Genomic DNA, 26,138 nt, shown 5'->3' with positions numbered 1-26,138 from the left:
AAATAGTTTACTGCCTGAACGCTGTTTGCAAAGATTTTTTTTGGATATCAAAATTTTCATCTCAGATATATTTTTACTAAAATTACTTAAACTGAAAGATTAGTTAACCAAAATTGTCCTTTCTGAGATAAAATTGAAACAAGAAGATGTTTGCCTAAATATGGATGCATGTAATCAGAGTAACTCAAATGTCAGCTCCAGGGGACAACACAGCAAATTCAACAGGAATGTTCATGAGGCGCCCGTCCTGTGAGGTATTTGGAAGATATGTGAACACTGAAAACAACAATGTCAATACAATTGAATAGAGACATTAATAAAATTGTTTCAGATCAGCAGATAATCTTGTAATTGAATATTTGGGAATTTAGAGGAAGGAAATGTACGAATAATCAAAGGCAGCAAATTCCCTCAGGAAATGTGGTATCCAAACATTATATCACGGGTTTGGTTTTGCTGAATAATGCATGAAGATTTCTGTCTTAAATCATTCACCGACTGCAGAGTTGACTCGTAACCGCAGAACAACAACAGGATCAACCTTCAGGATCTGTATTTCGTGTTTAACACTGTGAAAACTTTTTCCTCTGGGGAACGAGGGGTTCTGTGTAATCTGAGACTCACGTAGGAAGTGTGGGTTCTGTGGTATTCTCAGAAGATGGCTCCATTGCGTGTGTTCACAGAATTCTGGAACCTGGAAGTGTGCAGATGCACACCACTGAAGTTAACACCTGCTGTTGTTGCACTTTGATGGGTCAAAGGGTTAGGTTCTGCTATTTTTCTTAATAATTATATCCAAATATAATACCACATAAAATGTTAAATTACTTGGTAGGATAAATGAGTGGGCAGAGAACAATGTACCCAGGTGTACAAAATGCTCTCTTTTCTGAATTCATTCTATTATTTTTTCAGCCACACTCTTTTCAAATGGTTTTAGATACACTGAGAAAGAAGACGAACAAGACAGTAATGGTTCTCAGTTATAAATTTGTGAAAGGTAATATTACTTTCTCCCTTAACCATTGAGAAGTCTAAAGCTCTTAATAGTTGAAATTTTTGCCCCAAAGTCACAGAGCCAATAAATAAGTCTGGTTGATGAAAGAACAGTACCTAATAAAGGCCTCAACTAGGAGTCCAAACAACTGACTAATGATCCATCTGACTCTGGAAATTCATAAAGGACTAGGGCCTCATCTTTTCATTTTTGCAATTGTAATACTTAGCATGGTGACCATCCACAATAATATACTCAATAAACATTTACTGATAAACACATAAAAGGCACAGAATAACTGGGGAAGAGTTTGGGAGGAAACAATATAAAACACTTTGGAATCATTTTCCATTGTCATATGCAAAAACCAATCATAGATAACAATGTTGTCCATAAAATAAAATATCCCAGTATTCAGTAAATACAAACCGTTTGCAGTATGAAGGAAATTTCATTCAGAATTTTTTTGTGTGCATTAAGAAATACTAAATATTTCAGTTTTTACAGCTAAAAATTTATTCTATAAAATTCTTACAGATTGTATAGTTCATTATATTTTTTTCAAACTACTGAATGAAAAAATTGGTTTCATAGATGCAAAAACACAACACCAATCAATCCAAGGCAAAGGCAGATTTACACACTGTATAGTTCAGCACATGGCCAGGGAAGTGGTCAGTTCTAAGTATAAACTTCAAAACTGTACAAATATAAGGCTTTGGTTTTATTTCATTCTTCATACATTCAATGTGATTGAAAGCCCAACAGCCTAACTACTCATAAGCACCTGTAGTCAGGAATCAGTGCCCCCACTCCAAAAGGAATGCATGTATCTCTTCACAGAGGGCACTCTTGGACACCATGCTGTACTCCATACATAGTATAGACACAAAAGCAGAAACTGAGAATGTTACCTGTCAAATGTAAGATAAGTTTTTTTTGCTTTGAAAGTAGTTTCTGTATTTAACAGGGTGCCAAAATAATTTTAGCTTTTTAAATATGTTCTAAATGCACCATAAATTATGCTTTATAAGCATAAAAATATTTTGTGTAGTACATTGATCATATCTGCAGTTAGAAAATCAAAATTGTATATAAAGTAGTATTTCTCATCCAACAAGAAATACTTACGTAGTTATTTTTCAAAAGGGTTAGAAAAACTATTTAAAACTGCTAAGACTAACTTACAATTTAGATATTCACATTTAAGCTATACAATGATTCACTACTACTACAAAATAGGCTTTTTTTCTAGAGAGACAATGGTTTCTTCATGTTAACTAGCTAAGAACAGAACATATTAAGAAGGAAGAACACATTCATATCTCAGCATGAATCCTAAGTGCTTGAGACAGTTCATTGAAATATTTTTTCTAAAAGTTAAATTTTATTTTTTATTTAGAATTTTGAATTTCTGAAGTATCCACTCTTCCCTCTTTGGTGACAAGGGAAACATCTCAGATCTTTCTGTATCTTTACCTGGGGCAGGGAAGATGGGACTTACTAATACCCTTTTAGGTTCTGTGTTCTGGATGGGAAAAAAATGAGGCAAACATGTACTGTTGCAGACTTATGCCCCCCAAAATGAATAAAACACAATTTTTTTATACATTACTAGCCAAAGTCAAAAAGTTGGAGCTTGAAGTCTAGTGCTCACCATTATGCTTCTATACTTGCACGTACTGTATGTTTGTAAGTATAAATTAATGCTGTGACGATGTTTTAGGCTATGAGAATGGACTGTGGCAAGTGAGGGCAACCAGTGTCCAGCTCAAATTAGTTCCAGTGTCACCAACATATTGCCTGACCATCAAAACTCATCACTTTCCTTGCAAATATTTTAGCATAAAATTCATGCCGAGCCCCAGATCTTTTTCAACACCTTACACTCCCTCTTATTGGCCTGATCCAGGCCCAGCTTCATATTAGAGCACACAAGGACCTTGGACATCTCCCGCACAACTGGATTATGAAGGGTGAGGTCCTTGATTCAAGCCATGATTTCCGAGGTGAAGTTCCCTGGCTAAAACTCCTGAGACACCAGGCCCTTGCCATAGCTTCCTATGCCATCGGCTTCTGCCCACTAAGCAACACTTCGTTTAAAGATACTTCTCCCATAATCTTGGGAAACATTAATGCAGAACAGCCTTCTGAACTCTGTCTGCAGGCAGTGTAGGGTGTTTGAAAATAAGACTTTTTATTAGCCCAAACCATACCACAAAGAGGCAAATATAGAAAGGGAACCTGGGCAGGCAGGTGGGGGAAGGCTAGGAGGATAAGTGGAATGAAAAACCATTAAGATGCAATATGTGTATGTACCAATTCCCCCAAGATAAGTTATTTTGTAGTGCAATCATATACCAATAAAAATATTTAACTTTTGAAAAGGAGACAATATGGATGCTCTTGGTCCAATCACAGGGCCATTTACTGCTACAACAGGCTTCTTAAGCGGACAGCTTCAGCCATGTTAGTGCTTTCTCTTTTTCAGTCATCTGTGAGATGCCTCATAAAATAAAGTCAAGACCACAACAGAACACCCTGCCAACAGCTTTGAACAGCAGCAGCTTGCTGTCATCAGCCGCAGCCATGTTCAGAACACTCTGGACGACTCTCATTGCCTTTGGATTTAGTGAGATATTCTCTGGTGATGTTATAAGTGACAAGATATGGTGACACTATCTTGCTTGATGACATCTTACTTCCTGACTACAGTATCTCTGCATCTGTAGGCATTTTCTGTTTGCTTCGCATTGTAACAAATGCAACCACTTGTCCAAAAGCTAGTCTCTTCTGTTGTCCATACACTTAACTTTTCCTAGTTGTGATTCTTGTAACAGGCATCTGCATGTTGGTTGACCTCTGAACTGTTAGTACAACCATGAATGAAGACATATCTCTTCCCTTAACAGCCAAGCCTATGGCCATTGCTGCTGCCTCGGCGATGACATCTGAGGCACTCGTGGGTATATTTGGAGGCTGAACCCTGTCCTGGCTCATTCTGCATCAGGAGGGCCCAATAAAGGTCCCATGGGCTTCTCTGCTGCCATTTCTGGTGCCACTGTGCCCTCTGGGCCCTGCTCCACAGGGTCCAGTATCTCAGGGCTCTGTGCTTCTGCTCTAGTACAGCTCTGGGCTATAGGTATCTGATATCTGACTTCTTTTTTTTTTTTTTTGGATTAAATTCTTTTATTGGTACATTGTAGGTATACAACACAATTACATTTCTCATTGGGAATTGTACCTTTATATAATGTATCTTGGTTCTTATGTTTTCCCCATTCCTAGCCCTCCCTTCATGCCTTCCACCCTTCCCTATTTACAAAGACTTTATTTCCATTTTTTCCATTTCTCATCATTTTTTCCTTTCCCTTCTTTCCTTTCCCCTGTGCCTCCCACTACCCCTACCCTTTGGACCTTTTCTTCCTATTTTACATTATCGATTATTCATTCTAATCATTGGTACATTTTAGGTATACAGTATAATGACATTCATCATTGGAAATTTGCACCTTTACATAGTCTCTCTTGGTTCTTGTTTTTCACCCTTGCCCAGCCCTCCCTTCAACCCCTCCAGCCCTCCCTATTTACAAAAATTTTGTTCCTATTTTTCCATTTTCTCATATTAATCCCATTCCCTTCTATCCTTTCCCTTAGCCCTCCCACTTCCCTCCCCTTTGCCCCTTTTCTTCCTATTTCACATGACCTATTATACATTTAGTCCTTATTTACACTTTCAGTTTCTCACACCAGAGAAACTATTCGGTATTTACACATCTGTGTCCTATTTCTTTCACTTAAGAGTATTGCCTCAATGTGCATGCACTTAGCTATAAATGTCTCTAATTTCTCATTTTTTATGGCTGAGTAGTACTCCATTTTATTAAAAAAAAGCCACATTTTCTTTATCCAGTCTCCAGTTGATGGGCATTTGGGCTGTTTCCAAGTTTTAACTATTACAAACTATGCTGCTATGAACATGGGTGCACATATATCACTGTGGTATGATTCTTTTAATTCTTTGGGGAAGATCCCCAGCAGTGGAATAGCAGGGTCAAATGGGATTTCCACTCCAAGTTCTTTGAGGTATCTCCATACTGATTTCCACAGTGCTTGCACCAGTCTACATTCCCGCCAGCAGTGGAGCAGGGTTCCTCTTTCCCCACAACCCTGCCCGCATTTGTTATTGGATGATTTCATGATAGCAGCCATTCTTTCTGGAGTGAAGTGGAATCTCAGCGTTGTTTTCATTTGCATCCCTCGAATGACCGGTGACGTTGAACCTTTTTTCATGTATGTATTTGCTATTTCTACTTCTTTGTCTGAGAAATGTCTGTTCATTTCAGATGCCCATTTTTGGATTGGGTCTTTAAATTTGGGAGGTCTGATCTTTTTAAGTTCTTTATAGATTCGAGATAGTAGACCTTTGTCTGAGGAAGAGCAGGTGAAGATTTTTTCCCATATTGTGGATTGTCTCTTCACACTGCTGGTGGTTTCTCTTGCTGTGCAGAAGCTTTTTAATAAGAAGAGATCCCATTTGTTGACTGTTTGTGCTAGTTCATGGGCAACTGAGGTTTTGTTCATAAAATCTTTTCCTACACCGATGTCTTCAAGGGTTCTACCTAACCTCTGTTCCAACTGGTTCAGAGTTTCTATTTTAATATTTAGATATTTAATCCATTTTGATTTTAGTTTAGTGCATGGTGAGAGATACAGGTCTAGTTTTAATCTTTGGCAAGTTGAAGCCCAATGTTTCCAGCACCATTTATTAAAGAGGCTATCTTTCCTCCAGTGAGGGTGTTTGGCTCCTTTGTCAAAGATGAGATGGCTGAGTGTGTCTGGCATTGTTTCTGCATCTTCTAATCTGTCCCACTGATCCTCAAGCCGGTTTCTTTGCCAGTACCATGCTGTTTTTATCACAGTAGCTTTGTAGTAGAGTTGCAGGTTGGGGATTGTGATACCCCCTGCCATGTCTCTGTTACCTAGAATTGCTTTTGCTATTCTGGGTCTCTTCTTGTTCCAAATGAATTTTTGGATTGTTTTCTCAAGGTCCATGAAGTATGGTGCTGGAATCTGAATTGGAATTGCATTAAATCTATATAGCAGTTTTGGAAGTATGGCCATTTTCACTATATTAATCCTTCCTACCCAGGAGCAGGGGATGTCTGTCCATTTTCTGATATCATCTTCAGTCTCTCTTTTCAGAGTGCCACAGTTTTCAGAGAAGAGGTCTTTGATTTCTTTCATTAGGATGATTCCCAGGTATTTCAGTTTTATGGATGCTATTGTGAAAGGAATTATTTGCCCTATTTCTCTCTCAGTGAGTCTATCATTCGTGTAAAGGAAAGCTATTGATTTTTGTGTGTTGACCTTGTAACCAGCTACTTGACTGAAGTTGGTTATTAAGTGTAGAAGACTTTTGGTGGAGTTCTTGGGGTCTTCTATATAGAGTATCATGTCATCTGCAAATAATGGCAATTTGACTTCTTCATTTCCTATCTTTATTCCTTTTATTTCTTTCTCTTGTCTAATTGCCATGGCTAATGTTTCCAGAACTATATTGAACAAGAGTGGTGATAGTGGACATCCTTGTCTTGTTCCTGATTTTAGTGTGAAGGATTTCAGTTTGTGACCATTTAGTATGATATTGGCTGTTGGTTTTTCATAGATGGCTTCTATCAGTTTGAGGTAGAGACCATCTATTCCAATTTTTTGTAGGGTTTTTATCATAAATGCATGTTGGATTTTGTCAAATGCTTTTTCTGCATCTATGGAGAGAATCATATGGTTTTTGTCCTTGCCTCTATTGATATAGTGTATTACATTAATTGATTTTCGTATATTGAACCATCCCTGCATCCCTGGGATGAATCCCACTTGATCAGGGTGTATGATCTTCTTGATGATCTTCTGCATTCTGTTTGCCAGTATCTTATTAAAGATTTTTGCATCTATGTTCATTAGTGAGATAGGCCTATAGTTCTCTTTTTCAGTTGGGTCTTTCTCTGCTTTGGGGATCAAGGTGATGCTTGCTTCCCGGAATGAATTTGGGAGTATTGCTTCCCTTTCAATTTCATTGAAGAGTTTAAACAGTAGTGGCAGCAGTTCCTCTCTAAATGTCTTGTAGAATTCAGCGGTGAAGCCATCAGGGCCCAGGCTTTTCTTAGGTGATAAGTTTTTAATTACATTTTCAATTTCATCTATTGATATTGTGTTGTTTAGAATTTTTAGGTCTTCTTCATTCAACTTTGGTAATTCATATGTATCTAGGAATCTGTCCATTTCCTCTGTGTTGTCCATCTTATTGGCATATAGGTTCTGGAAGTAGGTATTGATGATCATCTGGATTTCTGCTGAGTCTGTTGTAGTTTCACCCTTTTCATTCCTAATTGCATGGATTTGGGCCTTTTCTTTCCTTTTTCTGACAAGGTTGACTAAAGGTTTATCAATTTTCTTGATTCTTTCAAAGAACCAACTCTTGGCTTCATTGAATTTTTGTATCATTCCCTTAGTCTCCATTGCATTGATTTCTCCTCTGATCTTTATAATTTCCTCCCTTGTATGAGCTTTGGGGTTGTCCTGCTCTTCTTTTTCTAGAAGCTTAAGGTTCAGCATCAGGTTGTTTAATTGGGCTCGTTCTGTTTTCCTAATATGCGTATTCACTGCTACGAATTTCCCTCGTAAGACTGCTTTCATTGTGTCCCATAGATTCTCATATGTTGTATTGTCATTGTCATTTAATTGAACGAACTGATTTCTTCTTTAATTTCCTCTGTGACCCATTGGTTATTCAGAAGTGTGTTGTTCAATTTCCACATGTTTATGAAATTTTTTGAGTTTCTTTTGCTATGGATCTCCAATTTCATCGCACTATGGTCTGATAATATACAGGGGATAACTTCAATTCCTTTGCACTTACTTAAATGTGTTCTATGTGTGAGTATGTGGTCTATTTTGGAGAATGACCCATGTGCAGCTGAGAAGAATGTGTATTCTGATTTTGTGGGATGGAAGACTCTGTGAACATCTGTTAAGTTCATTTGTTTAAGAATTTGATTGAGTTCTAGTATTTCATTACTTATTTTTTGTCTAGTTGATCTATCTATTTGTGACAGTGGGGTGTTGAGGTCCCCCACTACAATTGTATTAGTGCATATATGGCTTTTCATGTCCGTTAGTATTTGTTTTATGTAGTTGGGTGCACTAGTGTTTGGTTCATAGATATTTATGATTGTCATCTCTTCCTCCTGGATTCTTCCCTTTACAAGGATGTAGTGTCCTTCTTCATCTCTCTTAATTAGTGTTGGTTTGAAATCTACTTGATCTGCCAAAAGGATAGCTACTCCTGCTTTTTTGGGGTTCCTGTCACATGCAGAATTGTTTTCCACCCTTTAACTTTCAGTCTGTGAGTTTCCTTTTGAATTAAGTGTGTTTCTTGTATGCAGCATATTGTTGGATTTTGCTTCTTGACCCATTCTGCCAGTCTGTTTCTTTTGATTGGTGAATTGAGACCATTAATGTTGATGGTTATAACTGAAATGTATTGACTTGTCATTTCCATGACTTTCTCTTTTTGTTGGGTTCTCCCCCTTTACATTTAATTTCTTGTCGTGCCAGATGGTTTCATTCTGCTTTGCTTCCTGGGGTTGTGATCCTCAATGTCTGTTCCTAGGATATTGTGTGAAATTCTTTGGAGTGCTGGTTTCATATTCAAGAAGTTCCTAAGGTGCTCTTTGTCATGAAAGTATCTTATTTCTCCATCAATTTTGAAAGATAGTTTTGCAGGGTACATCAATCTGGGCTGGAGGCTGTTTTCATTTAGGGCTTGGAATATGTCACTCCAAGCTCTTCTTGCCTTGATGGTTTGTGTTGAGAAGTCTGCTGTGATTCTGATGGGCTTTCCTTTGTATGTGATTTGTTTCTTTTCTCTGACTGCTTGGAGAACTTTGTTCTTCTGTTGTGTTTCTGGAATCTTAACAATTATATGCCTATGTGTAGATTTTTTTGATCAAGGCTACCTGGAGTCCTATATGCCTCACTTCTCTGTATGTCAAGCTCTTTTCCCCTGCTTCGGAAGTTTTCTGCCATTATTTCTGTGAAGAGATTTTTTATGCCATCTGCACTCTCTCCTGTTTCTTCATTGAGCCCAATCAGTCTTATGTTATTCTTTTTTGCATCATCTAGCAGCTGCTGGATTGATTTCTCATGTTCCCTCATAATTTTGAAGCAATTTTTCTTTTCCTGGTCACTAATTGCAATCTTATCTTCTATATCTGAAATTCTGTCCTCACATTGGCTCATTCTGCTGTGTAGACTTTCAGTGGAGTTTTTCATGTCCTGGAAATCTATTTGCATCTGTTTTATGGATTCCATTTGTTTCCTATTTTGGGATTCCATTATGTTCCTCAGCTCCTCTCTAGATTTATTAATCATGTCTTGCACTAAGGGCACAATTTGTCCTGTTATCTGAGAAATTATTTCTGATTTCATTTTTTCCAGATCCCCTTTTGTTGCCAGTTCAGTGGGTCCAGGTGGCTGAGTATCAGAGTGTTCCATCTCATTTCCCTTGGGGTTGCTGTAGGTGATCTGGAAGTCTGGTTCTGAGACTTATTTATGTGTTTTCTCATTTCGACTGGGGTGGGGGGCTGTTAGCGCCTGCACAGATTACCTCCTCTGAGCTGGGTGAGGTGGGACAGGGGCTGGGAGCAGCGGTAGGGATGGTGACCCAAAAGCCCTTTCCTGTGGGCTGGGTGCAGTGGGAGGGATGGTGACCGGGAAGCCCCTTCCTCTGGACCAGGAGCAGTGGGATGGTGGCTCAGAAGCCCCTCCCTCTGGGCCAGGAACAGTGGGACTCAGTACCTTGGTCTGGTGGTCTCGTGTCCTCTGCGCCTTGGTAATGTGGAATCAGGTGGCTGCCTGTCTGCAGTTGGGTGATTCGGTGTCTTCCGTGTGACTCAGGACCTCGGTAGGGCGTGCACAGACCTGCCTGTCTGCAGCGGCCTGATTCGGCGTGTTCCACGGGACTGAGGACCTCAGTAGGGTGTGGGCAGACCTGCCTGTCTGCAGCGGGCTGATTTGGCATCTTCCGCGTGACTCAGGACCTCCGATATCTGACTTCTTAAGGTCCATGTTCTTCCAGCCTGACAAAGATGGTGATGTGTTTTTCCTAAACTTCTGGCTGGCCACAAGCAACTGACTGTCTTTGGATTCATGGTCTTTGTTGATCACTGGTACCATAGGGCAGGGGTCCTCAACCCAGGCCACACTGTCGGAGGTAAACAGTGAGTGAAGATTCATCTGTATTTACAGCTGCTCTCCATCACTTCCATTACTGCCTGAGCTCCACTTCCTCTCCAGTCAGCAGGACATTAGGTTCTTATAGGAGCATGAGGCCTACTGTGAGCTGTGCAATGAATCATCCCAAAACCACACTCCCCAGATTGTCCATGGAAAGCCACAGAAAAATTGTTTTCCATGAAACCTTTCCCTGGTGCCAAAAAAAAGTTGGGGACCATTTCCTTAGGTGAGACCTTGGGGAAGCTGCTATTCATGGACCTAGAAATCTACTTCCCAGTAGTGTTGAGAGAGGTCCAGCTTGTTTAGGCCAGTAGGCTCTTTTTCTTCTTCTCACTGTGGGCACCTGTTGGAGCTGTGGATGGACTCCTCAAAGTTCACCAGCTGCTGCTCCTCAATCTCACAGCACTTCCACTGCAGAAGATCGTGGCCCTCATTTTTCCACTGCATTTTTCACCCTATGCTCTTTGAGGGATTGAGCAAGGGAACAAATGGCAGGAGCAGAGCTGTCAATTGGTACAGACTTATAGCAGTTGTGATGGTGGTCTAAGTAGGGAATCGCGCCAACGGTAGCAGAGATACTATTATATGGATATAGCTAGCTATATTTTATGGATGGTTTTGTGTCAAGGACTGTGTTAAGAACACAAATCTTTGTATATCTTGTTGCCACTATTGTAGCTAGAGACATGGTTAGCCTTAGAGCAATCACACCTTCTTCCACAAAAGGCATCCCTGTCCCTCCTCCAGTGGTTGGGATGTTTGTGCTTTTCTGAAGATCTTTCAGGATGCCCTTTCTACCTCCTGGAACCTTAATTTGAGTATTGTCCTAAGATTTTAAACCCTGAACTAATGTGTTTCTACCTACATAATCTATATTATGAAAGTTACTAGATTCCATGGCATCTCCCTAAAAGTGGCAGGGCAGGTGACATAGCCAAAAGTTGGGCTCCAAGACTTTCTTCACCCAGAGTACTTCTGCTTTTAGCTGTTTCTGCTACCACCATCTTGTATACAAAGCTTTGCAAAGAGCTCAAAGTTTTTTGAAAACTGTGAAAGCCATTACTCAGAACTTTGTTTCCTCCTGTGAAATGACTCTAAACACTGCCGTATTTTGAGAGCCAAACCAGTCTTAATTCCTGAATGCCTCAAAAGTCCTATAAGATTTTCAGAAATGCTCCCTATGTGAATAGAAAACATTACTCTTTATTTACTTTCTCATTCTTCTGTATCTTTATTTACACAATACTGTTTTTATTTTGATCAGGTATTTCATTTTACATGCCACATTTGAAATATTCTCTTAGGGTTCCTTTTTTGCACAGGGGGAGAGGATATTGGTGATGAAAAGACATAGCTTTAAATAAATAATACCCATTTTTTTGATCCAAGAAACAGTATTTTCCAAGGACATTCAACTCTAGCACTACATACTTCTAAGACTAACATTACATTCAATAGATTTTTCAAGACAGGAAAATGCCTAGTAGCTGTACTCTACATTGATTTGGAAATCCAAACACTGTCACCATGTATGAGATATTTGCCTTTTACTTCCAAGCAAGTCCCTTTGTTTTAAACCAATGACACTTATATAAACACCAGTCTGATTCATCTTATACTGACATATGTGTGAACTCAAACTACGCAAACTTGGATTGCTTAGTGTTGTGACAGAAAAACCAACCCAAACATGGGAAGGTCCTGTTAAAACAAAGTCTTAATATATTTTTTTAATACAATAAAGGCAGGGAAATAATATGGTGTCCTTGTGTTCATTATGTTCCTATATCTTATCCTGCATGTCTGTTTGCCTGGTCCTGATTTTCTGCACCCTTCATAATTAAGCTTCCAATCATAAGTCAGTATGCTTATATATGATTGTGCATATGAGTATTTTATAGACAGATGTATAGCTATAAATCTCATAAGTGTATATGTAGTCATCCCTCAGTTCCCTGAAGAATTGGTTTCAGGATCTTCCATTGATACTAAAATCTTTGAATGCTCAAATCCACTATATAAGGGGGTACAGTATTTGCATATAACCAACATGTATCATATGCTTTAAATTATCTCCAGGGTACTTATAATACCTAATACAACCTAAATGCCATGTAAATAGTTTCATTATAATATGTAGAGACTAATGACAAGAAAAAGTTCGTACATGTTCAATAAGTATGTAAGTTTTAAAATACGTTCTATTTACATTTGGTCAAATCCACAGATACAGAACCGATGGATACAAAGAGCTGACTATTTATTTTAAGTATGTATGTATGTGTATATAAAACACATATATATTTACATGTCACATATATATGTGTATATATTTATATATTTCATGTGCATCTGTTTATATATGTAATATATATCTCTAATGTGTACATATATGTCCTAACCATATATGTGTATATGTCTATACATATAATTAGTGAAGGATTTTGAGATCTCTAAAGGTTAGAAAAATGCCAAATAATTTGTGAATTTTAAAAAAGAAGCTCTTTTTAGCATATAGAATAATGCTATCAATTCCTGAGCATATGCTTTTTAGATAAGGCCAACTTTCAATGATTTCAAGGAGTTTATGTTAGGCTGTAACAATCTCAGCTTTCAAAAGTAGCAAAAAAAGGAGTAGGGACATTGCTCAGTGGTTGAGCATGTGCTTAGCATGCACAAAGCCAAGGCTTCTACTGAGGACCTCTGAAACATTATGGGAAACCTCTGCAGTAGGCTCCAGTCTCCTACTCGGTGTACAATGCAGGCCTGAGGAAAAAAACTAAGAGACAGAACTAAGAGAGACAGAAAGTGGGGCACCAGGGTGACCAATGCTGGTGCAACCAACAAAGGCACTGGCCAATCCAAGCCACTGATTTTTATTAGTAATCAATTGGGTTAAAGATGAGATATGTGCAAGGATAACCCTATGTGTAAAGATGCTCCATCCATGTGGTTTCTATGGAAATTAATATAAGCAAGGCTCATAAAAGACAAGACAAAACATTCTCGAATTAAGAACAGAATAAACAGAATATATGGTTGTAATTAGAACATTGTCCTTCTAGTAAGAAGGTTTTAGTTGTGGGAATGGAATTTGGGTGTGAGTTACTCTGACCTCAGCACACAGGTTTTGGGTGGATTCTCTTCTATAAACAAGCCAATTGTGGGGTTAACTCTTCACAGCCTGCACTGCTTACAGCCTGCTTTGGACATAACCAATACTGCAGTCTCCCACAGGTTCAATCCTCATCGCCAAAAACTAAGTAGCCAAAACAAAAGAAGAAATTGTCTCTGGAATAAAATGACCTTGAGCCCTTCACTGACTAAATTATCTTTTCATTTATCTCTTACAGTCTCTCTCCCAGTAAAAGCAATGTAGTGAGATGTCTAAAATAAAGGATACTAAGAAGTGCCCCTGAGATGGGACAGGGTACCAGAATAAAGACAAGTACCAGGAAAGAGGAAGATAACATGCTGCGAAGAGGAACAGGGCATTAAACTCACACTTGTGCCTAAGGTTAGCTCCAACAACAAGGTGGTGAGGATATAAATTGCACCCCATTCACTAATTACCACACAGAGAGCCATGGCACTAACTAAAAAATATAAGATTTTTTTTTAAATCTGATCACAGGGGCCAGAGATTTAGCTCAGTGTTTCCACCGTCTGCCTCACAAGTGCAAGGTCCTGAGTTCGATCCCCGGTACCAAAAAAAAAAAAAAAATCTGATCACATTTTTCACCTAGTATCCTTAAAGTCAGGATTCTCCTGAGCAACAGAATAAATGGGACATATAAATAGGGAGATTTATTTTAAGAATCAACTTATGCAGTTGTAGAGGTTGGCAAACCTGAAATGTGAAGGGCACACAAACAGGATAAAAATTTAGTTAGGAGTTGATGCTGTAGCCTTGAATCAAAAACCCACAGGACAAACCAAGGAGGCTGGAAGCTCAGACAGGATTTAGGTCTGGAGGCAGAATTGTTTCTTCTCCTGGAAATCTCAGTCTTTGCTCTTAAGCCCTTCAACTGGCTGAATGAGGCCCACCCACACTATGGAGGGTGATGTGCTTTACTTAAAGTCAGTTGATTATAAATATTAATCAAATATAAAAAATTTCTTTAAGCAACATTTAGTTTGCCCAACAACTGGGCACTGTAACCTAGCAAAGGTGAGTCATAGCATACACAGTCACAGTCTGTTCTCTTTTCCACCTCCTATTGCTGTTAAATCAGCTTCCACCAGAAAAATTTCCAACACAAAGCTGCATACCTAGCATTTTACTGTTCTTCACAGTGACATAAGAACATTAAGATGAAAAACAATTGTGTTGACACAGAGTTTCTCTCTTATTAGATGTTGCTATGGGTAATGAGGCTGATCACAATAATTAAAGTGGTATGGTATTAGCTCATGAAGAAACTAAAAAGTCTCTAAATAAACCCAAATGTTCACAGAGTATTAGCACATGAAGAAGTTACCATGTCTAACCAGTATCGGGAAAGTCCTATTCAATAAATGACTTGGGGACATCTGGGTAGCCAATTAGAAAAAAAATAAAACTGGATCCATACTCTACATCTTATATTGGGACAGGTCACAGATTTATAGTAAAAAGTGAAACTATGAATATTCTCTCTCTTTCCCTTTTTCTGGTGGTAATGAAACTGGGGATTGAACCCTGAGCCTTCATGCTAAGCTATATTGCTAGCCCTTTTTTATCTTGAGACAGTCTTGCTAAGATACTATGTTGCCCAAGTTGGACTCAAACATGTGATCCTCTTGCCTCCACCTCCCATAGTATATATTCTCTTAAAGAAGAAATAACTTCCTTATGAGCTGGAGTTATAAAAAATTCCTTTATAATTGTGGACTAGGAAGGTCTTTCTAACTATAACCAAAAATCAATAAAAGGAAAAATGGTAATTTGATGACAAAAAAATTTGCATGGATAGAAGTATCAAAAGCAAATCAAAAGGCAAATGAGAGGAAAAATATTTGCAAGTTATATCACGAAGGCTAATCTCCCTCATATATAAGAATCACCTAGAAATCAATAAGGAAAAGACCAACACAATATAGGCAAAAGGTATAAAATGAGAATTCATAGAAAAGGAGTATGAGATTAAGTCATATGAAATTAATGTTACTGAATGCAAAAATGTTTGAAAATTAGCAATTGCATATAATCCAAATTAATAACTATTAAACATGACAGGACATTCAATCTCATTCTTAAGAGAAATACAAACTAAAACATCACTATTTTGTTGAAAAGAAAGAATCCAAGTGTTTAGGAACTTACTCTGCTAGTGAGGTTGTGGGGAAAGAGTATCTCATACATCATTAGTATAAATTAATATATTTTTGGAGGACAACTTGGCATAGCTGTTAAGATTACAAATATAACCTTTAGCTCAGCAGTTCTACCTTAGAGAATCTTTCCTATGTCCATATTGACACATGAGCAAGATGAGTGCACAATATTATTCATTTCGGCTTTGATTATAATAGCAAAAGAGTAGAGTAAACCAAATGTCTAGCAATAAAGACCAATAAAGTAAATAATGAGACACTGATACAATGACTTTCTATGAATCTTGTAAAAAAGAAACAGAAAGTTTCTTATCTAGAGATATGATAAGCACTCAAGAAATATTGAGAGAGAAGTGCAGAACAGTGTATTTTGTTATGTTACCCTCTCTGTAAAATAAAAAGAAGAGAATAAGATTCTATGTTCCTATTTCTTTTGTATGCAAAAAGAAACTCTTGAAGGATACAACATAAGAAAAAATACAATTACATGGAAAGAGTGGCAGAACTAGATAAATCAAGATAGAGATAGGAAAAACATTTTTTGTCAATCTTTTAATAACTTTAACATTTTGAACCAAGTGAATGCATTACATATTCAAAAATCTAAACTTAAAAATAAGTCATAATTGACTAAGAACCTGCAGGTGTCTATTTTTATCAGTTGTACATAGGGTCATCTACATAATTGGTGGGGCCTAGGGAATAGAAATACACCACCCCTTGTTTAAAAATTCTTAAGAATTTCAAAAAAATGTTGAGAATTTAAGATGGCAGGAGCAGAGCATTAAGCTAATCATGGGTCACTGTAAGCATGGACTCTCATGAGACTACACAGGTCATACAGCCATAAACTTGGCCCTGGTTATACACATGAGTGCACTTTCCAGTGTATACAGAACAAATATACCACTAATACAGTCCCAAATGGAAAGCTGTCAGCTTCTCACAGTCAAAGCAGCAAAAGTCTTGGGAAAAACTTTATTTACTTCAATTTCTCATATGTTTATTGTCTTTTGGTTCTTTTCCAACTAACCTAAGTATATATGTTGATATTAATCCAATAGACTAAGCATACACATACCTAGGGCTTTGGAGCCTACTCATCTTGGATCGATCATACATTTATCATTATCAAAAATGATACAATATTTTTAAATTAATTTTATTGGTACATTTTAGGTATACAATATAATGACATTCATCATTGGAAGTTTGCACCTTTACATAATCTCTCTTGGTTCTTATTTTTCCTCCTTCCCCTGCCCTCCCTTCAACCACTCTATCCCTCCCTATTTACAAAGACTTTGTTTCCATTTTTTCATTTTCTCCATTCCCTTCTTTCTTTCACCTACCCCTCCCACTTCCCCTTTGCACCTTTTCTTCCTATTTCACATTATCTATTATACATTTTGATATAATCTTGATAAATAGTATTTGTATATATAGTTTTTTGAAATGATAAAATTTTCATTTTACTGCAGTCAATTTAGTTCTGAAACCCATATAAATCCTGAAGCCCACTCTGGTCCAATCTCAGCCTAGTGCAGCAATCAAAGAATAACAGACAGTCAAAAATTAATGACAAGAGCTTCTAAAAAATTTTTAAGCTAGTAGCTACTTCTCAAAATGCTCTTCCCTTGCATTACCCTTACCTTACCCACATAGAGTCTTCATTTCCTATTCCATTTCTTTCTATTTCCATTATTTCTCTCTCTATTCTCTCATGTTAAATATGAGTCCGCTATTTCCATTCCTTGGATGCCCCAGTTATATGAATCTGAAATAATAAGGAATGTTTTGGGGAACTAGGAACTGCAGAACAATGCTGGAATTGTCTTTCATGGACAAGAGAGAGTCAAGAAGTTGTACATACTCATGAATATAACTTTTGTTGGAATTATCAACATGGTACTGTCGACAGAAATTCTCCCAAAATGGGCATAGCATATTTCTTAGGAAAAGTCACAACTGAAAATTAGTTTGTAATGGCGTAATAAAGAATAAGTCTTTTAGCAATGTCTAAAAAATGAAGTTGATACTTTAAATGATCTTGTTAAATTACCATAAAGTATGTATTGTTTTTGCCTCCAAAAGATAAATGCTGTCTTCTTATAAATCAACTTTTTTCATCATATCACCTAGAACTAGGAGGCTTAAACAAGACAAATTAACATGATTTTCTGTCCAGTTCAAAGTTGGACAAGAGTAACAATATGATATTCTGATAGTACTTCAGTTTGGCTAGATGTTTTCCCTTTAAAAAAAAAAGTACAAAACAAGACTTGAACATTTTGTAATTCAAAATAAAGATAAGTACAGCCAGATTTGCTTTCAACAGAATAATTCCAGTAATAACTTTGAATATGTCATAATTAAATGTTGAAGTCATTTCTGAAGGTAAAATATACTCCTCCAAGAGGATCTACTACCCTTCGATAACAAAGGGGTCATGGCACTTAGTAGGCTAATTGTTCATAAACCAGCAATTCTATCCAAAATATTTATCACTTAGAACACTTGACCCAGAGTTATAAAGACACTGGCAATATGACCCTGCTAGCTCATTCAACTATGACACATTACATGAGCAAATCTCTGTCATCTTTACATATTCAATAAGGAAAGGGATTGGGGAAAAAGCAATCGCTGAGCACTGATTATGCCACATGCCCTATTCTTGGCACTTTACGAACCACTGGCAATTCGTGTTTCTCAGATTACTTTGAGAGTTTAAATATACAGAAACCTGGGTTGTCATTTAATATACAGATTCTGAGGCCTTGCCTATAGAGATTCTGATGCAGATAGCTACATTATGATCCAGAAATTTGTAGTTCTAAATGTTCTAAAGTGATTAAATGCTAAAAATTAAACAATGTATCAGAGCACCTAAGGCAAGGCCGGGTTTCAACCTCAAGTAATTGACTCTAAAGCCAACGTTATCGGTGGGCTGTACCGCAGCCCAATAAAACTCCATTTGATTTTCATATTTCTGTGCCAGGGACAGTGGCTTCAATGCCCAGTTCACAGGAGTACTAGCTCCTCTCTGTACCTTTTCCTTCCCACCACTTGTCCCCCAAAACTCAGCATATACATAGGCTCTTGAATTATATTATTAGTCAGTATATGATAAAATTTTGCTTAGTAGCTTGAGCATAAAGATAAGCTAATGAGTACTATATTCTATTTCCCAATTGTCTAACCATACCTCGCTAAAGTAAATGGAGTTGGCTCAAAACAAAATGTTTGAGAATCACAACAAGCCATTTCTAATCAACACAACGTGTCAGGAATTTAGATTCCTCTGTAGGCTGAGTTGTTTCTCAAACAATGCAGTCTCAGAGACCCTGATTCTTCCGGCTGGGTCATATTTCCATAGACACTTCTGCACAACTTTACATTTTCTATTTAAAAGTTCTGCTTTCTTATCTCTGAGATGAGTGTATTTATAGGTGCTGCATGCTTTTAAAGTGCACAGCTGTGAAAAATGATGTGACAGAGAAACAAGCAAAACCTCGACAGAAAGTTGAAATTGAGGCTGTCCAAGAACTCAGCAGTACAGAGTGTTTCTGTCTACTGTGATTCTTCAGCAGCTTTGGGATCTCTTTCCCCAATTTGTTTTTGAGTCTACACATCACTATGTACTGTGGCGTAGTGTCTGTTTTTCAAAAATCCAGAAGTATGAGTCAGCTGTTCAACTATTATCTACAAATTTGGTAAAGTGTTACATTCATGGACTCTGAGTCTGTTTTCCAGGAATTACATCTCCAGGGTCTCCAAACTGACTGTCTGTACCCACATGTGAGGCTCCTGATGTGGCTCACATTTACTCTCTGAAGAAAAAGTCATCAGGATAAGTACTTGTGGATTCTTGCTTATTCAGAGTGGACATAATGAACCTAACATTCTAGTAAAATGTCACATACTATATGTAATATGACTGTAACGTAAGAATGTCCTTTTAACTCAGAAAACCTGGTAGAAAATCCTTACAGAAGCCTGTTTTGGTTGAATTGCATGCCCTCAAAAACAGATATATTGAGTAGGCTGAGAATGTTACACAATGTCACAGTGTTTGCTAAGCAAGCTCAACTCCCTGCATTCAATCCTCAGCACTACAAAAATACATACATACATACATACATACATACATACATACATACATACATACAAAAATAAACCCCCAGACTCAGACTTACAAGGCAGCCTTATGTCAAAATATGGTCATGAGTTAAGATGAGGTCATATTGGAGTAGTATAGAGCTCTAGTCAATATGACTAATACAGTTACAAAAGGGAGAAATCTGGACATGGACCTTGATGTGCACAGAGGAGAGATTAGGAAGACATGGGAAATAATAGGCATGTAAAGATGAAAGCAGAGATTCAAGCTATGTTGCCACAAAGCACAGGATGTGTGGACCAGCCAAAACCTGGGATGAGAAAGGAAGGATCCTCCCCAAATGCCTCAGCATGAGCAGAGCTTTGTCAATGCCTTGATTTCTGATTATGAGATAATAAATTTCTGTCTTTCTCAAGTGGTTTGTGGTTATTATAGCAGCTGTAGGAAACTAATACACAGCCCTTGGTTGTACTTCTAGCTGTGACTCCTGGAAAACATCAGAGGAAGCCAGAACTCATCTGAAGCTTCTGCTTCATGGAACATGAGGTCCTTATCCAACAGGACCTCAAATGCTATTTATATCATAAGATGTCCGAATGCATTATCAACAGCTATGACCTTTCTCTGAGCTCCAGTCAAATCTCCAACTGCCTCCTGGATAACTCTTATCTAATAGCATCTCAAAATTAGCATAACCAAGGCAATTAAATGATATTACCCTCTACTAAGGTATTTAAGCCAACCCCTTAGAGTCAACCTGATAACTTCTTGCCTACCTACCATATCCAATCCGTCTGTGAATCTATATTCAAGACAGTGCCTGGGAGACACTCTGAGATGGAAATCAGTGTGCAAGGTCTTCATGAGGAATTTCCCTCAGAATCAACTCCTATAAACATAAGTAGAAACTGAATTATAATAGAGTCACCATAAAAACTTCAATTCATCCTACAGAAAGCTCTGGAGCTATGTAGCCCTTCAGAGATATTCCATCTTGGTGATCATCCCCCTTCCCTTTACTCTTATTCACAGTAAATATAGACTGTACCTGAAAATATAGATTGTACCTGAAAATGGGGTGTGGTATCAACTGAGATGGTTCTTTTTTAGCAGAGAACAATTCCTGTATATAGACTGTACCTGAAAATGGAGTGTGGTATCAGCTGAGATGGTTCTTTTTTTAGCAGAGAACAATTCCTGACAGTGTCCTTAGCAGAAAGTTATCAGTAGCTAATATTTTCAGTGGCTGGGAGATACAGTGGTTCAGAAAGAAAATATGGGTAGTATACCACAGAATCTGCTATACTGTAGGGTAAAGAACTGGAAATACCCCAACCTAGCTAAATCCCATGAAACTAAATACCTGTAAAAACTTAGGAAAGTATGCGATGACTGGCTACTGCAAATAGAGCAAGATAATAATCTATAACGAGTTGAGATCATTAGTCCTGATAATGTCAACTTTATTGGATTCAGAAACACCTAGAAGATAAGGAAAGCAGAACCCTGTGCATGTTTGGGTGGTACATGGAGGAGTGGCCTTGGGCACTATGTATGGCTCCTCACCCATTCCTCTCTGGCACTATTCCTCGGCTCTGCTTTCCAATCGTCACGAAGTAAGCAGCTTTGCTTTGCCACATTCTTCCGGCATTATGTTCCTGCCTTAGAACCAATAAAAAAAAATCAACTGTCTATTGACTGAATCTTCCCAAACCTTTAGCTAAATTAAACTTTTCATCCTTCATGTTTTGAGTGGAGGTTTTGAGTGCCCAACAATGGGAAAACTAATACACAATGATTAATCTTCTTCTGGTCATTCACTTTTGCCTGTCCTTATTCTTCCACTTCCTACTTTAACAATCTTTTTGTGTTCTTAACTTCAGGAGATGAATGTGGAAAAGAGTCTCCCTGTATTCATCTCTATAACCCAAGGTTTTCTGGGATGCCAAGAGTCCTTTAGGTCTAGAACATTTGAGAGAAACAGAGTTACAAAAAAAGATTTGAGAAGACTATAACCCTCCTAGAAGCATGATACCTCAAAATGAATAAGAGAAGACAAAAGGAAAATGAGAACAGAGGGCTCATGAGACTCCCCAAAGGCAGAATCCATAGTGAGCTACATAGGCAAACATCCCAATAAAGACTCCAGTGAGGAGTAGGGCTCCAGCACTGTTGATTTTTCAAACTTCATTCCACAACCACATTACCTAGTTTACTATAATGTAATAGTAAGCCTTAGAGTCCAGGAGTGCCAGTCATCCAATTTATTATTATTTCCCTATATTTCTTCTTTTTCTTTTTTTGTGTGTGTGTACCAGGGATCAAACTCAGGACCTTGTGCTTTCGAGCCAGGCACTGTGCCACTGAGCTAAATCCCCAGCCCTTCTCTACATTTCTTGAATATCTTAGATCCCTTGCATCTCTGTATATATTTTTAAATTATGTACCAAATTCTACCCAAAAAGACCTCCTGTAATTATAATGCAGACTGTATTATAGAAATCAATTTAGGAAGAACTGGTATATCAACAATATTGAATGTTCCAATATATGTGCATGGTATATCTCTTTATTTAGGACTTGTTTAATTTCTCTCAGCAATGTTTTATGGTTTGAAGTATAAAGATATTACAAATTTATATCTAAATTGTTCTGTTTTTCATATTTTTATCAATGTAATCATTCTTTCATTTTATTCTCCATTTATTTGCTGAAAGAATATAAAATAAAGTTGATTATTATATTATCCTCCTACCTTACAATGTTGCTAATTTCAGTATGAGTTTTAATGGTTGTTTGTAGATCCCTTAAATTATTTATATAAACAGCTCTATCACTTGCAAATGACTGCTATCTTATTTCTTCCTTCCTGATCTTTAAGAAAAAAATATTTTAAATTATTCAAAATTAATATTTTTAATTAAGAGAATTATTTTATTCATGTACAGCAAGATGACTCATTTTTCAAAGTACTCAAGAACATCGATTAAAGCTTTCATTGAACTCAGCAAGTTTTATATGTTGTCTAGCTAGTGTGTATTAAAATATAATAAAGCAGACTAAGAGTACATCTTTGAGGAATTGTTCTAGAGGAATTCATAATCCTACCATAGAGGTGACATATACATTATGAATTCAAAAGGAAAGATTGCTGATTAGTAGTATGACTTGAAATACTTATGCAGAAAAGACATCTAAAATAGCCTTTGAAGAAAATGTATTATCATTCAGATTAATGATAGGAAAGATTTAGGACTAAAGAAAGAAAAGATATGGAGGGAAAGATGGACAAAACATTCTCTAAATGTAGGGACAGAGATAAAATCAGATTATTCTGATGTCTAACAATAGAGCATCTCAAATGACAGGCTGCTGAACCTCATGCTGCATGTAAAGATTTTAAGTAGCAGAGAATCATGAGAAGAAATCTTCCAACAGATCGCAGCCAGAAAAATTCTGAGCTCTGTGAGAAGACAAGAAGTATACACACCACTACAGCTGACCGTTCACATAAGGGCTAAACAGGTTTCCTATACTCAAACACAGTTTCGTTTTTGCAGGGCCAAATAAATAATTAATATTTATAGATTTAAATGTCACATTTAAATGTCACAACTAGAAGTCCCAATTTCACATAAAAATGACTGAACAGGCTGAACACATTTAATTTTTTTATACTCATTTTTTTTGAGACAGGGTATTGCTGTGTAGTTCAGGCTGGCCTCAACCTCATTAAGTACCGCAGGCTGGCCTCAAATTCGCAGTGAGCCTCCTGCCTCAGTTTCCCGAGTTCTGGGATTACAGGTGTGTGCAACCATGCCTGGCATCACATTTAATATTCTAAAATGAGAAAGTAATTCCTGCTATATGGATGAAATTTTTACAGTTCAGGGGGAAAATCTTCCATTCTAATTTCTTAATGCTTTGATATATTATGCTGCAAACTCAATATAAAGCTACTTACTACACAGGAGAATTTGTAAGGGCTTGGGTCTATTTTGAGTGCCATCCAAAGAGAGTTTCACCTTTGTAAAACTCAAATGGAAATGCTTCAAGGAATGAGAAACAGTTGATCAAAACTCATACGATTATCAATATCTGATTATAAATATCTTTATATTTTCTTATTGCTCTCTCACAATAATTTCATGGTCTACAAGGCTACTGAAATAGTCCATAACAAAGTAACAGAAGTCTGAATGCCTAGAGCCACTGTGGCCGTGGAGCCCTGTGCCAGTGCTTTTTCATGCCAGAAATGGGCTCCTCTCCATTCAGCAGGAGCCATGCCTGTAGTTTTTGGTGAAACTTTTCTGTAAAGGTGTTAGGTTAGGTCCCTCACAAAACATACACACTTTTCCTGCCAATTCAAGCAGTGACCATTACCCTTTGACCAGTTAAGGTACCATCAGGAAAACAGCAGACACGCTAGGTATTTCCACCAAGAAATAATTTATTGGAGGGATCCAGAGATGGGCAAAATTGTTAAAAGGACTACAAAAGCAATGGTCATGGATGCCTCTGTTTCCATTCAATAAATCAGAAAGGATAAGGATACCAAGAAATTTCTACTAGCATCAAAATGGTTGATTCTCAGGAGGTCACGCAGTACCCACATGCAAAACTTCACTTCTGTCTTTTGCTGATGTTCATTCATCTGCCTGCAACAGCAGTCAAAGATCAATGGCTCCCCTTCTTTTCTGCTTTGCTAAAGTCATGCATATGCTTCACACTGGGAGAATCTAGACTGGAACTTGCTAGTAAGGTAAATTAGCAATGTAATTTTTATCATTCCAGACCCACAATGCAGGAAAGAACTTTTTTTAAAAATGATATTGCTAAAGACCAATAGACAATATTCATCACATCTTTCTTCCATTCATAACCCATAGCCACAACCACACCCAAGAAATCAAGATTCACTACTCCACAGTATTCTCATTGTGTTGATTTCCTTCCAGCAACTCAATATAGCCTTCATTCTTAACTAGTCTGTTCTTCTGCCCCTTCTTGTAAGCATATCTGCTCCCACAGGGAAACCAACCAATCCCACACCTCATCTTCTAAACAGTCACTTGTACATAGTTCAAATAACAGTGTGTAAGTTCTTGTGGGTGGAAAGGTGGAAGACGAATCATGTGGAGAGATTTTCACTAAACCTAACATTAAGCCTATCACATGAAATAGGTTGCACAATACATACCAGTGTTCTGGTTAGCCAGCCAAGAAAAACAAAAAATTCAGAAGTGTGTACAGTACTTTGACATATCCCAACACAAAGGGAATACACAGAGTGGGTACAGAGTTGAGACCAGCTTATCTTTAGCACTACATTAATCTTCCCATAGCTTTTAAGCATATCTCTTCTACTTCTACAATGGCCTAACTTCATATGCTTGACTCTCACTAGGCTGTGAATTACTGGGGGCAAGTATAGTTTTGCTAATCTTTGTATCTCATGTACATATTATCAGATCAGTGTATGGTAGGATTTCCATAAATAAATGAAGTAGTAAGATGGAGGTTGAAAAGTTTCCTACCACATCTCCAAATGGCTGCTCAGTGTTCCTTTGTGCATATTGTTTAGTATATACAAATGCCACACATCTAAAATAAAATTCATCTGTTCCTTAAAACTTTCTCCCCTTAACAGGTTAATGGTGACTTTTAATTATGGCTTATAAAAGAAAGCTGCTTAAATCCTATGATCAAGATATCTTTTGGATTTACCTAGTAATTAAAACATTTAGGAAGACATCTATAGAATATGAGGGTGATCTGGCTGCAACATCTGTCACCCCCCCATTGATATCAGGGTTCATTTGGCTGATCTGGCTGGCTAGGTGGGTGTCCTCTTCCTCCCTCACCACTCCATATGTGTCCCTCCTGAAGCTGTGTTGACAAGGACAACCACCATTTAGAGGTGATAAAGGAAGACTGTTTCCTCGATCAAGGGTATAGGAGTCGCTGGGCTCCCCTGCTAGAACCTCCAAACAAGCTCTCAAGGAAGACATGTATAGATAAACATAGTAGGAATCTATTCTCTTTCTAGGAAGAGAGAAATGAAGAATTTGGGAGTATGAGGCCACAAGCATTTGTGATCTATCTAGAAGTGTTGATGGTATTAAATAGCTAGAGATATTAAACTATTTAAACAGTTGATGGGATTTCTGGATTTATCTTATATTGATATAAAATTTTACTTGGCTAGGGATGTAGCTCAGTAGTAGTAGTGTGTTTGACTAGCATGTAGAAGGCCCTTTGTTCAATTTTCAGTGCACACACACACACACAAATGGGGTTGGCAAGGTGGCACACATCTCTAATCTCAGCACTCTGGGAGAATGAGCAGGAGAATCATAAGTTCAAACAGCCTGGAGTTTTACACCAAAAATAATTCCTTCCACA

General features: G+C 37.6%; 1 long non-coding RNA gene and 1 pseudogene across 3 annotated transcripts in view; both read right to left on the bottom strand.

Moving 5' to 3' along the window:
• The window catches only part of LOC110348612 (uncharacterized), a 337,086-nt gene that overhangs the window by 199,052 nt on the left and 111,896 nt on the right, over nucleotides 1-26,138 (bottom strand). The window lies entirely within an intron of this gene.
• Nucleotides 2,158-4,176, bottom strand: LOC101701798 (chromodomain Y-like protein pseudogene; annotated as a pseudogene).

The sequence above is a fragment of the Heterocephalus glaber genome, unplaced genomic scaffold (assembly GCF_053883595.1).
Source record: "Heterocephalus glaber isolate CG9 unplaced genomic scaffold, H.glaber_assembly_v1.0 deba00000122, whole genome shotgun sequence".
Classification (NCBI taxonomy): domain Eukaryota; kingdom Metazoa; phylum Chordata; class Mammalia; order Rodentia; family Bathyergidae; genus Heterocephalus; species Heterocephalus glaber.
Note: the sequence above shows the minus strand (reverse complement) of the source record. Positions and strands in the feature narration are given on the sequence as shown.